This window comes from Aegilops tauschii, chromosome 2, assembly GCF_002575655.3.
Source record: "Aegilops tauschii subsp. strangulata cultivar AL8/78 chromosome 2, Aet v6.0, whole genome shotgun sequence".
Lineage (NCBI taxonomy): Eukaryota > Viridiplantae > Streptophyta > Magnoliopsida > Poales > Poaceae > Aegilops > Aegilops tauschii.
Window position 1 is genome coordinate 312,651,355 of NC_053036.3, and position 14,222 is coordinate 312,665,576.

The 14,222-nt window shown below is 40.5% G+C and overlaps 1 protein-coding gene across 1 annotated transcript in view; it reads left to right on the top strand.

Annotated features, from left to right (window-relative positions):
• Window positions 1–14,222, top strand: part of LOC141040977 (uncharacterized) — a 260,260-nt gene that overhangs the window by 62,437 nt on the left and 183,601 nt on the right. The gene's annotated exons all lie outside the window — the stretch shown is intronic.

Consider the following 14,222-nt stretch of genomic DNA (forward strand, 5'->3'; position numbering starts at 1 on the left):
GGTTTTGTGGTGAAAAGAATTTGAATTCACGGAGATCATAAAAGCAAAAATGAAAGTTTGGGAAAGTCCTTTTATTCCCTCTCATTTAACTTTCAAAAAGTTTCGAATTCCACTCACTTTCAGTGAATCAATCAACAATCAATCCAATCTATTTGTTTATTATAACATTCCAAAATTTAGAATTTTGGGATGTTACATTCTCAGTCACCAAGCAATTGCAATTCAACTTATTCAATAGAGTTTAAGTAAGAGCTCCACATATTCAACCATCATATAGTCTTCTATGATTTCTAACACTCACCTTGTACACATGAGCAAAACGTTTCAACCGAACACATAGAAAGATAGGGGCTTATTGTTTTGCCTCCCAACGTATTCACCACAAGGGTGATGTCAACAATAATAACTCATACTACCCATATTCAACTGGACATATGTGCCTAGATATTTCCTCACCACATGATGCTTGCCAAAAGATAAAAATAAAAAGGAATAGAGAGAAAAACTTTGACTCTTTGCATAAAAGTAAATACTGAGGATAGGCCCTTCGCAAAGGGAAGCAGAGGTTGCCATGCGTTTATTTGTTTGTATGCTCAACCCCTTAGTGCAAGAGAATGTCACGTTATATTGCCCCTTACGATAGCAACCTTTATTATGCAGTCCATCGCTTTTATTGCTTTTCCATCACAAGTTCGTACAACGCTCAATTTTCTCTTACACTAAATGATCTAACACTTTTAGAAGCAATTTTTATTGCCTTATTGCACCGATGACAACTTACTTGAAATATCTTGCTCAATCCTTAGGTAGGTATGGTGGACTCTTGAAAATAAGATTTGGGTTTAAGGGTTTTTGGATGCACAAGTAGTATCTCTACTTGGTGCAGAATTTTTGGCTAGCAAAGATGGGGGGCAAGCACCACATGTTGAAGGATCTATGACAATATGACTTCTATGTGAATATGAGCAAACATAAATCATTACGTTGTCTTCCTTTTCCAACATCAAACTTTTTGGCATATAATATTTTGATGGGGGCTCACAATCACAAAAGATTTCTAGGATTGTATATTTGCATGTGAAAGTTCTCTTCCTTACACTAATTATTTGTGAATTGCTTGTATGACCAATATTGCGATTGTCAAGCCTCAAAAGATTTCACTTTCTAAACCCAATGTGAAGCTTCCACTAGGCATGATATGATTTCAACTTTATGATATTCAATATTCAACAATTTACTCATAGGATATAAGTGAAGCACAAGAGTAAATGACAAGCTACTCCAAAAAGATATAAGTGAAGATCAAGCGAGTAGTTAAGTAAATAGGTGGCTATGTGAAGACTCTATTTTATTTTCAAAAATTCAGATCTAAGTATTTTATTCAAACAGCAAGGAAAAGAAAATAAAATGACATTCCAAGGATAGCACAACTCATGTGAAGAAGCAAAAACTTAGGCTTAACCGATGCTAACCGATAATTGTTGAAGAAGAAAGGTGGGATGCCTACCGGGGCATCCCAAGCTTAGATGCTTGACACTTCTTGAAATATTATCTTGGGATGCCTTGGGCATCCCCAATATTGAGCTTTTGTGTCTCCTTAATTCCTCTCATATCACGGTTTTCCTAAATCTCAAAAGCTTCATCCACACAAAACTCAACAAGAACTCGTGAGATAAGTTAGTATAAACCAATGCAAAAACCTTATCATTCTCTACTGTAGCAAATCACTAAAAATATTATTCAACATTGCATACTAAATGCCTCTGCATATTTAATACGCCTATCCTTAAATAGAATCATTAAACAAGCAAGCATATGCAAACAATGCAATCATAACAGCAATCTACCAGAACAGTACAGTCTGTAAAGAATGCAAGAGTATCAATAATATTCAACTACAAACATTATGAAAATCCACCACACCGTAGATAATTTATTAGAGCTTATTATGCAAAAAAAGTTTCAACATTTTATCACACTTTGACTTTTCTAGGGAATTTTTGCAACAGCGGTAAACTTTCTGTTTTCAAACAGCAACATGTAGACTTGTAAAATAAGCATAGTAAAGGCTATCCTTGATATTTTTATTGAAATATAAGATGCAAAACATTATTCTAAATAACATCAAGCAAATCCTAACAAAATAAATTGACGCTCCAAGCAAAACACATATCATGTGACGAATGAAAACATAGCTCCAAGTGAGGTTACCGATAATGTTGGAGACGAAAGAGGGGATGCCTTCCGGGGTATCCCCAAGCTTAGTTGCTTGGATCTTCCTTGGATATTAACTTGGGGTGCCTTGGGAATCCCCAAGATTAGGGTCTTGTCACTCCTTATTCTCCTCATATCGATATCTCAACCAAAACTTGAAAACTTCAAACACACAAAACTTGACGGAACTTCGTGAGAGAGGTTAGTATGATAAAGAGCAAACCATTCCACTTTTGGTACTGTCAAAGACAAGATTCATAATTGTTCTCACACACTGCCTACTGTAGCATATCATTTCTACAATTTATATTGAGCAATATAAGCCATAGAAACTAGAAGACAAGCAAAGTATGCATTGAAAACAGAATCTGTCAAAAACAGAACAGTCTGTAGTAATTTGTACTCAAACTATACTTCTGCTACTCCAAAAATTCTGAAAATTTAGGACCACGTGAGAAATTTCTATATTAATCTCCTGGAAAAAGAATCAACTCAAAATCACCCTTTTGTTAAAAATGAGAATTATTTTTGTGAGCACAAAAGTTTCTGTTTTTCAGCAAGATCAAATCAACTATCACCCAACATGATCCCAAATGCTTTACTTGGCACTTTATCGAAACAAAAGCTATAAAACATGATTACTACAGTAGAATAATCATGTGAACACAAAAAAACAGTAGGTAAAAGTGTTGGGTTGTCTCCCAACAAGCGATTGTCTTTAATGCCTTTTAAGCTAGGCATGATGATTTCAATGATGCTCGCATAAAAGATAAGAATTGAAACATAAAGAGAGCATCATGAAGTATATGACTAGCACATTTAGGTCTAACCCACTTCCTATGCATAGGGATTTTGTGAGAAAACAACTTATGGGAACAAGAATGAACTAGCATAGGAAGGAAAACCAAGTGTAACTTCAAAACAATCAACACATAGAGAAGAAACTTGATATTATTGAGATATGTAAGGGCATAAGTTCCTTTCTCATAATAATTTTCAGAGGCATCATGAATGGATTCTACAATATAACTATCACATACAACACTCTTTTCATGATGCACAAGCATAAAAAATTTATTACTCTTTATGGCATACATGTCATCATAATAATCATCATAGATAGCAACTTCATTGTCATAATCAATTGAAACCTCTTCGAAATAGTGGATGTATCACTAAATAAAGTCATGACCTATCCAAATCCACTTTCATCAATATTGTAATAATATTCAACACCCTCCAAAATAGTGGGATCACTACTACCTAAAGTTGACACTCTTCCAAACCCACTTTCATCAATGTAATCATCATAAATAGGAGGCATGCTATCATCATAATAAATTTTCTTATCGAAAGTAGAAGGAATCAAAGGATCATATTCATTAAGCAAAGCATCCCCAAGCTTAGGACAAGCATTATTTCCAGCAAATAAATCTTCAAACATATCATACTCATCAAACTATCATCCCCAAGCTTGTGGTTTTGTATATCATCACAATTGTTCTTATCAATAGCATGAATGGCACCAATAGTATAGCAAACATTATTATCATATTCTTCCAAGCAAGTGCTAAAAAGATTTCAAGATCATAATGTATATCATTGTCTTCCCAATCATAATCATCACAACAAGAAATAGGCATAACAAAATCATCATCAATATCATCATCCTCCATCAACATATTTGATTCACTTTCATGAGGCACGATGGTGATGGGAGCAACATTATTTGGGAGAGATACCTTTTTACCTCTTTTCTTTCTTCTTTTCTTCTTCTTCACCACATCATGTGCGGGTTTAATTAATTTTTCCAAGCTTCTTGTTGAAGAGATTGATTGGATAGGAAACTCCTCCTCGTTACCTGATTCATCATAATAAACACTAGGAGGGTATTGGGAAATATTTTCCCTTTCATTAGTACTCTCTTCATACTCCATTTGTTTTCTTGTCTTTAAGTAGTTGGCAATATAAGAATTCTCAATGCAATTTACCGCACAAAACATATAAATTTCTTCTAGATCAAAATCAAGAAATCTCTCGAGATTAAATTTTGGAATAACCTTAGTTATACGTTTCATTTCTTCATACCCCAAAAGAAGACTAAGCTCTTTATGATGCTCAAGGGTAATCAAGTTATCACAATTTTTGGACACGATTTGATCATGAAACAATTTACATTGGAGATTTAAATGACCATGTTCATTGCAAAGTTCACAAGGATGGTGGAAAAAATTAAATCTTTCAGCACAATCATCTAGCCTCTCTTGTAACTTTCTCATTTCTAAATATTTATGCTTCTTACAAAATCTATCTTCCCTTTCTGGCGTGCAAAGGCACTCCCAATTCACTCCGCAAAAGTGACATGGTCATAAGAAACATTTTTTTCATGACTTGTGCAATGATCATTATCATTTTGGATATTCAAAGAATTCACACTAATAACATTGCAATCATGCTCATCATTCAAATATTTTGTGCCAAGCATTTTATTGACTTCTTCTTCTAACAATTGAGCACAATTTTCTGAACCATCATTTTCAAGGAAGATATTATAAAGATGATCAATAATAGGATGCAACCTAAATTCCATTTTTTGTAGTTTTCTTTTTATAAACGAAACTAGTGATAAAACAAGAAACTAAAAGATTCAATTGCAAGATCTAAAGATATACCTTCAAGCACTCACCTCCCCGACAACGGCGCCAGAAAAGAGCTTGATGTCAACTACGCAACTATATTCTTGTAGACACGTGTTGGGCCTCCAAGCGCAGAGTTTTGTAAGACAGTAGCAATTTTCCCTCAAGTGGATGACCTAAGGTTTATCAATCCGTGAGAGGTGTAGGATGAAGATGGTCTCTCTCAAATGACCCTGCAACCAAATACAAGAAATCTCTTGTGTCCCCAACACACCCAATACAATGGCAAATTGTATAGGTGCACTAGTTTGGCGAAGAGATGGTGATAAAAGTGTAATATGGATGGTAGAAATATATTTTTATAATCTGAATAAATAAAAACAGCAAGGTAGCAATTAGTAAACGGGCACAAAAATGGTGTTGCAATGCTTGAAAACAAGGCCTAGGGTCCGTACTTTCACTAGTGCAACCTCTCAATAATGCTAACATAGTTGGATCATACGATTATCCCTCAAAGTGTAACGAAAAATCACTCCCGAGTTCCTATTAGCGGAGAACAAAAGATAGGAATTATTTGTAGGGCACGAAACCATCTCAAAGCTATTCTTTCCGTTCGATCTATTCAATAGTCCGTACTAAAATAACACAAAGCTATTTTTTCTGTTCGATCTATCCTAGAGTCCGTACTAAGATAACACCAAAGCAAGTTCATATTCATAATACTCAATCCACACAAAGAACTATAAAGAGACCCCAAAGTTTCAGTCGGAGAAAAACGTGCATCAACCCCTATGCATAGATTACCCCAATGTCACCGCGGGAATCCGCGAGTTGAACGCCATAACATATATCAAGTGAATCAATAAGATACCCTAATTGTAACCTCAAGTATTCATACCGCAAGACATATATCATGTGTTCTCATCTCTGAATATTCAATGCGACATGACAAAACTTCAAAGGGTAAAGACTCAGTTCATCACAACAAGAGTATAGAGGGAGAAACATCATATGATCTGACTATATTAACGCCCTTGATATAGGTCACGAGAGAGAGAGAGATTAAACACATAGCTACTGGTACAAACCCTCAGCCCCAAGGGTGGACTACTCCCTCCTCATCGTGGTGGCCGCCGGGATTATGAAGATGGCCACTGGAGATGATTCCCCCCTCTGGCAGGGTGCCGGAACGGGTCTAGATTGGTTTTCGGTGGCTATAGAGCCCTGCGGCAGCGGAACTTTGATCTAGGTTAACCCCAAAGGGTTTCGGAATATCTGGGAATTTATAGTGCAAAGAGGGGGTGCGGGAGGCCACCGAGGTGGGCACAACCCACCTGGGCGTGCCAGGGGGGCCTGGAGCGCCCTGGTGGGTTGTGCCCCCCTCGGGGCACCCCCCAGGTGCTGCTCTGGCCCATCGAGAGTCTTTTGGCCCGTAAAAAATCCACAAAAAGTTTCGCGGTGTTTGGACTCCGTTTGATATTGATTTTTTGCGATGTAAAAAACATGCAAAAAATAGCAACTGGCACTTGGCACTATGTCAATAGGTTAGTCCCAAAAAATGATGTAAAGTTTCTATAAAATGTTTGTAAAACATCCAAGAATGATAAAATAACAGCACGGATACTTCATAAGTTATAGGTACGTTGGAGACGTATCATGGTGTCAGGCCACCCAGTCCGCCCCTGGGGCGGATCGAGCCAGAGGCCATCTTCGGAGATGAGCACAACTACCGAAGCGAGGCTACCCAGTTCGAGGTCGTTCCTTTCCAAAGCGGTTACCATGCGATCCTGGGTAGGCCCGCTTACACGAAATTCATGGCGGTTCCATCTTACGCCTATCTACTGCTAAAGATGTCGGGCCTGAACGGCGCAATTACCGTACTAGGGAGCTCGAAAAAGGCCTACGAAGTTGAGGTGGCCAGCATAGAGCTCACTAAGGCCTCCTTGGCCTCCGCCGAGCTCGCCAGGATAAGAAAACAAATAGGGCCATCGGAGGCCGAGCTCCCACAGAAACCAAGGCCAAGGGCACGTGTTCCAGTCGGCCAAACAAACAAAAAAATTCTAGGTACGCGCAGAAGATCCCAGCAAGACGGTAACCATAGGCGGAGATCTCTCGGAGAGCCAGGAGGCTGAGCTCCTCACCTTCCTTCGAGCCAACTGGGACATATTTGCCTAGAAACCCGCCGACTTGCTAGGGGTGCTAGCCAGCAAAGCCAAACACTTCCTAAACGTCTGCAAGGACGTGAGGTTAGTGAAACAAGCCCTGCGCCATAATATTTGAATTGATTGCTACTTTATCATGATGAGTTTATGAGAGAAGGAGTTTTTGTTTGTGATGCTAATAAGATAAGTGATTGAAATTATCATTTATCACACGTATGCAATATGCTAGCATTCACACTTCATAAATTATTTCTTTTATCATTTACCTACTCGAGGACGAGCAGGAATTAAGCTTGGGAATGTTGATACATCTCCAACCTATCTATACTTTATGAAGTATTCATGCCATGTTTACAATAATTTTATATGGTTTCGGTGCAATTTTATAGTATGTTTATGGACTAACATATTAATCTAGTGCCTAGTGCCAGTTACTGTTTTTTTTGCATGTTTTTGTTTTGAAGAAAAATGGTACCAAATGAAGTCCAAGCACGATGAAAATTTATGGAGATTTTTGGGGAAAATATGTGAATTTTGGGAGAAAGCATCAATGCAAGATGGTGCCCGAGGGCCCCACAAGGCAATAGGGCATGCCCTATCCCCTGGCGCGCCATGATATCTTGTGGGCACCTCGTAGGTCGGTTGATGCCCTTCTTTCGCCACAAGAAAGATAATTTCCAGATAAGAATCCCCTCAAAATTTCATCCCAAATCGGAGTTACATATCTTTGGGAATATAAGAAACGATGAAGGACTCCAAAAACAGTTGCTAGATATAGAAGACAATTGAGAGATCCAATCTAGGGGAGAGATCCATCTCTCCCTGGAGGTCCAAGGAAGAAGAAGAAGGCGGCGAAGGAGGAGGAGGGGACGCCGCCGGGGACATCTCCTCCATTACCATCACCACCAACTTCTCCTCCACTCTCATGGTGATGTGTGAGTAGTTCATCCTTGAGGCTAAGTGTATGTACTAGTAGCTATGTGTTCAATCTCTCTCTCGTGTTCTTGATTTGGTATGACCTTGATGTATCATGAGCTTCGTTAATATAGTTGGACCATATGGTGTTCTTCCCTCTCTATCTTTGTTGTGATGAATTGGGTATTGCTCTTTGAGGTTACATTGTTATTGGATTGAATATTTTTTATTTGAGATCACTTGATGCATGTCTTGCATGTGGATAACCGTGGTGATAATGGGGTATTCTATTGAGTCACTTGATATATGTTTTGGTGATCAATTAGCGGATTCCCATGGTGACATTGGGGTAATCTAGGCATAGAGGTTGATACACGTTTTCGTCCTATTTTCTTTGATAGGAACTTTGGAGTGATTCTTTGTCACACGTTGAGGGATTGTTATATGATTCAATTATGCTAGCACTGTTGAGAGATTGCACTAGTGAAAGTATGAACCCTAGGCCTTGTTTCTAAGCATTGAGACACCATTTGTACTCACTTTTGCTACTTGCTACCTTGCTTTATTTATTTATTTAGATTATAAAAACCTATTTCTATCATCCATATTCCACTTGTATCACCATCTCTTCGCCGAACTAGTGCACCTATACAATTGATGATTGTATTGGGTGTGTTGGGGACACAAGAGTTTTCTTATATCTGATTGCGAGGTTGTTTGAGAGAGACCATCTTCATCCTACACTTCCCACGGATTGATAAACCTTAGGTCATCCACTTGAGGGAAATTTGCTGCTTTCCTACAAGACTCTGCGCTTGGAGACCCAGTAGAGTCTACAAGAATAAAGTTGCGTAGTAGACATCACTGGTGGAATTGACAGAGGCCCGGCAGGTCCCCAAAAACATCGACCTCGAGTACTGGAGGATGTACTTTGACGGATCAATGACGGTACAAGGATTGGGGGTTGGAGTGGTCCTCGTCTCTCCCAGTGGCAATAAGATGAACTACGTCCTATAACTCCATTTTCGGTACTCAAAGAACATGGCAGAATACAAAGCCCTCCTTCACGGACTCCGAATTGCGGTCTCCATGGGACTACCCCGCCTTATCTTCCAGGACGACTCCGACCTCGTGGTCCAACATGTCATGAAAATATTTGACACAAAGGAAACGAAAATGGCGGCCTATTGTGTTGTCGTTCGGGACTCAAAGGCGAGTTTGACGGGCTAGTACTGCACCACGTAAAATGAGGCAACAACATTGCAGCTGACAACTTGGCTTGCGTCGGGTCATCAAGAGAGCCCGTGCCAGATTAGACCTTCATGGAAATACCGCGCAAGCCCTCCATTAAGATTCAAGACCACGAAGAGGTCGCATCGAGCTCCACTGCACTCGATGCTGCAGCCCTGAATGGTAGCTTGCCATCCGGAGCCACACAGGAAGAGGCCGTATTGGCAGTCCTCACCCAAGATTGGACCCCAACCATTACTAGCCTACATGATTAAAGGCGAGCTCCTGCAAGACAAAACGGAGTCCGCCGTATCATCTGACGCTCCAAAGCTTACACAATCATCAACGACGAGCTCTACAAGCGCTGCCAAGTGGGAGTTTTTAGTGTTGTGTCACTTAAGAGGAGGGCAAACAACTGCTACAGGAAATACACATGGGGGCTTGCGGGGATCACACAACCCCTAGAACAATTGCAGTGAAGGCCTTCCGCCCCGGCTTCTTTCGGCCCCACGCGATGCGTGACGCCGAGGAGATAGTCCAAAACTGGGATGGCTGCCAGTGCTTCACCAACAAGACCCACATACCAGCAACAAGATTGAGAACAATACCATTGACATGGCCATTTGCGGTATGGGGGATGGACATGGTCAGTAAGCTCTCTTCACCAGGGGCACACATGTTCCTGCTGGTGGTGATTGGCAGGTTAACCAAGTGGATAGAGGCCAAACCGGTAACCGACGTGGAGTCCGACACGACACTCAAGTTCGTCTCCGGCCTCATCCACCACTTCAATGTCCCCCACAACATTATTACGGATAATGAATCCAACTTCACTGCCGCGGTATTCAAAGCATTCTACCACAAACTACGGATCCACATAGACTACACATTAGTGGCCCATCCTTAGTCCATCGGACATGTAGAATGGGTCAATGGATTGATCATGCAAGGTCTAAAACCATGGCTCATCACACCGCTCCTACAAGTGAAGGGTAACTGGGTGGAGGAGCTCCTCTCCGTCCCCTAGAGCTTACGCACAACGCTAAACAAATCCATCGGCTACACACCCTTTTCATGGTATATGGAGCAGAGGTGGTCCTCCCATTTGACATCGAGTACGATTCACCATGAGTCCGAGCATACAACGAGGAGGCCACCAAAGAGAGCAGGAAAGACGATGTCACCACAAAGGAAGAGGCATCCCTCCTCGCCCTCGAGCGCACTAGCATCTACGAGCAGAAGTTGCGCCAGTACCAAGGCCGGCACATGTGAGGACGCGAGTTCAACATCAGCAACCTCGTCCTACGCCTCAAGCAGAAACCATGCAAGAACAAGTTGTCCTCCCCATGGGAGGGCCCCTACGTCATTCACGAGGTCCTCAACAACGGGTCTACTACCTCCGCACCAAGAAAACAGGTCAGATCACATCGCGACCTTGGAATGCCGAGCATATCCATTTATTTTATGCATAGACATTTAAGTATTACGTACTTTCTGCATAAATAAACTGCAAATCTGCATCTCATGCATATTTAGCTCAAACAGGATCAGGTTGAAAAATAAGAAGGTCGCAGAGACCTCCCACACCTTTTCATTTATCTTTTATAGTTTGCTAAATAAACATGACAAAACAACTATTCAGCACAACCACTAATTGAACCCCTTGGGATAGACAAATCACGAAAGAACAAACGTATCTCTTTTTTGTTGGACTCGGGGTCTGCATCGCTCTAAGTGGACCTCCCCGCGGCTCCACTCGAAGGCTGCATCGTATGTTCCTGTTTTTGATCCGGACCCTCGTGGATGCTTCTTCTATTGACCTCCCACAGCTTTGTGCTCCGCTCTTCTTTGGAGTTGGCTTAGGTGGTGGTTCAGGAAGTGTCCAATCATTATCATTTCTCAATATATTATTCAATAGTTCTTCAGCCTGTTCAAAAAATCGTTCCCTAGAAATACAACCAGCACAACTATCTAGGTAGTCCCTAGAAGCATCGGTTAGTCCATTATAAAAGATATCAAGTATTTCATTTTTCTTAAGAGGATGATCACGCAAAGCATTAAGTAACTGGAGAAGCCTCCCCAAAGCCTGAGGGAGATTCTCTTCTTCAATTCGCACAAAGTTAAATATTTCCTGTAAAGTAATTTGTTTCTTATGAGCATGAAAATATTTTTCAGAGAAGTAATATATCATATCCTGGGGACTACACACACAACCAGGAGCAAGAGTATTAAAACATTTCTTAGCATCACCCTTTAATGAGAAAGGAAACAACTTAAGAATATAGCAGTAGCATTTTTTTCCTCATGAGCAAATAGGGTGGCTATGTCTTTTAGTTCAGTAATATGTGCCACAACAGTTTCAGTTTCATAACCATGAAAAGGATCAGATTCAACTAAAGTAATGAACTCAGGATCGACAAAGAATTAGTCCTTATTAGTAACGAAGATGGGAGATGTAGCAAACTAGGATCATATTTCATTTTCTCCATCATAGATTTTTCTTTCAGCTTACATAGTATTTTCTGAACTTCTTCTCTATCATTACAAGCAAGGAATTCTCTAGCTATCTCCCCGTCCATAACATAACCCTTAGGTACCTTAGGCATTTCAGTTCTAGGAGAGCTAGGTCTAATAGGTGAATCATAAATTTCACCGGTTTCAACATTTTCAAATTCTTTAGCTTTAGCAAGTTGTTCATCAAGAAATTCACCTAGTGGCACAGTTTCATCAAGCAGAGTACTAGCATCATTATAAGCATCATTCATAGCAGAAGTAGCATCATTTGTTACTTGCGACATATCAGAATTAATAGCAGGTGGTGGTGTCACAAGCCTACTCAAAACAGAAGGTGAATCAAGTGCAGAGCTAGATAGCAGTTCGTTACCTCCCCTCGTCTTAGAAGGAATGATCTTGGTTCTATAATATTTTAGATTATTCATAGTGATCAACAGATATAAATCCCAAGTGACTAATCAAATATATCTATGCTCCCCGGCAACGGTGCCAGAAAAAGGTCTTTATAACCCACAAGTAGAGGGGATCGCAACAATTTTCACGGGTAGAGTATTCAACCCAAATTTATTGATTTGACACAAGGGGAGCCAAACAATATTTGCATGTATTAGCAGTTGAGTTGTCAATTCAACCACACCTAGAGAACTAAATATCTGCGGCAAAGTGATCAGTAGCACGATAGTATGATAGTTTGATAGTAATGGTAATAGTAGCAATAGCAACAGTAACAATAGCAGTAGCAATTTTATAGTGATTGTAATAGCAGCAACAATGAAAGTAACTTAGCAAGGATCAATATGCAAAAGACGTAGGCATCGATCAGTGATGGATAATTGTGTTGGATGACATTCATCATGTAACAGTCATAACCTAGGGCGATACAGAACTAGCTCCAATTCATCAATGTAATGCAGGCATGTATTCCATATATAGTAATACGTGCTTGTAATAAGAACTTGCATGACAACATTTTTCCTACCCTCCCGTGGCAGTGGGGTCCATAAGGAAATGTAAGGGATATTAAGGCCTCCTTTTAATAGAGAACCAGAACAAAGCATTAGCACATAATGAATACATGAACTCCTCAAATTACGGTAATCACCAGAAAGAATCCTAATTATTGTCACCTTGGGGTATGCGAATCATAACACATAATAGGTGCATACAACTTGCATGACCGGATCAAGAACACAAACATATTCATGAAAACATAAAGGGTTCGGATCTGAAATCATGGCACTCGGGCCCTAGTGACAAGCGTTAAGCATAGCAAAGTCATAGCAACACCAATCTCAGAACATAGTCGATACTAGGGATCAAGCCCTAACAAAACTGACTTGATTACATGATAAATCTCATTCAACCCATCACCGTCCAGCGAGCCTACAAAGGAATTACTCACTCCCGGTGGTGAGCATCATGAAATTGGTGATGGAAGATGGTTGAGGATGACGACGGCGTCGAATCCCCCTCTCCGGAGCCCCGAACAGACTCCAGACTAGCCCTCCCGATGAAGAACAGGAGGTGGCGGTGGCTCCATATCGTAAAATGTGATGATTCCTTCTCTCTAATTTCTTTCTGGATGAATATATACTTATGGAGTTGGAGTTAGGGTTGTGGGAGTTGCCACGGGGCCACAAGCCTGTTAGGCGCGCCGTGGGGGTGGCGCGCCCCTGGGCTTTTGGTGCCCTGGTGGCCCCCCCTCTGGTATTGCTCTTGGCCTGTATTTTTATATATTCTGGAAATATTCTCCGTAAATATTCAGCTCAACCCAAGAACTTTTATTTCTGCACAAAAACAACACGATGGTAATTCTGCTGAAAACAACTCAGTCCGGGTTAGTTCCATTCAAATCATGCAAATTAGAGTCCAAAACAAGAGCAAAAGTGTTTGGAAAAGTCGGTACGTTTGGGATGTATCATTCACCAGTGGGCTCTTCAAGTCCTACTGCGCCAACATTGGAACACAAATCTCCTTGCTACCTCTTGAGCTTGCGTTGTTTTTTCCCTTGAAGAGGAAAGGGTGATGCAACAAAGGAGCGTAAGTATTTCCCTAAGTTTTGAGAACCAAGGTATCAAACCTGTAGGAGACTACGCAACAAGCCACCGAATACCTACACAAACAAACACCAACTTGCAACCAACGCGACAGAGGGGTTGTCAATCCCTTCACGGTTATTGCAAAGTGAGATCTGATAGAGATGGATAAATGGTAAAGTAATATTTTTGGTATTTTTGGTTTATGGAACGGAAAGTAAAGATTGCAAAGTAAGAGAATGGCGATAGAAATTGGAAAGTTGACGGGAAACTAATATGATGTAAAATAGACCCGGGCCCATAGGTTTCACTAGAGGCTTCTCTCAAGATTGAAATTATTACGGTGGGTGAACAAATTACTGCCGAGCAATTGATAGAAAAGCGCAAAGTTATGATGATATCTAAGGCAATGATCATGAATGTAGGCATCACGTCTGTGTCAAGTAGACCGACTCCTTCTTGCATCTACTACTATTACTCCACACATCGACCGACTCCTACCTGCATCTAGAGTA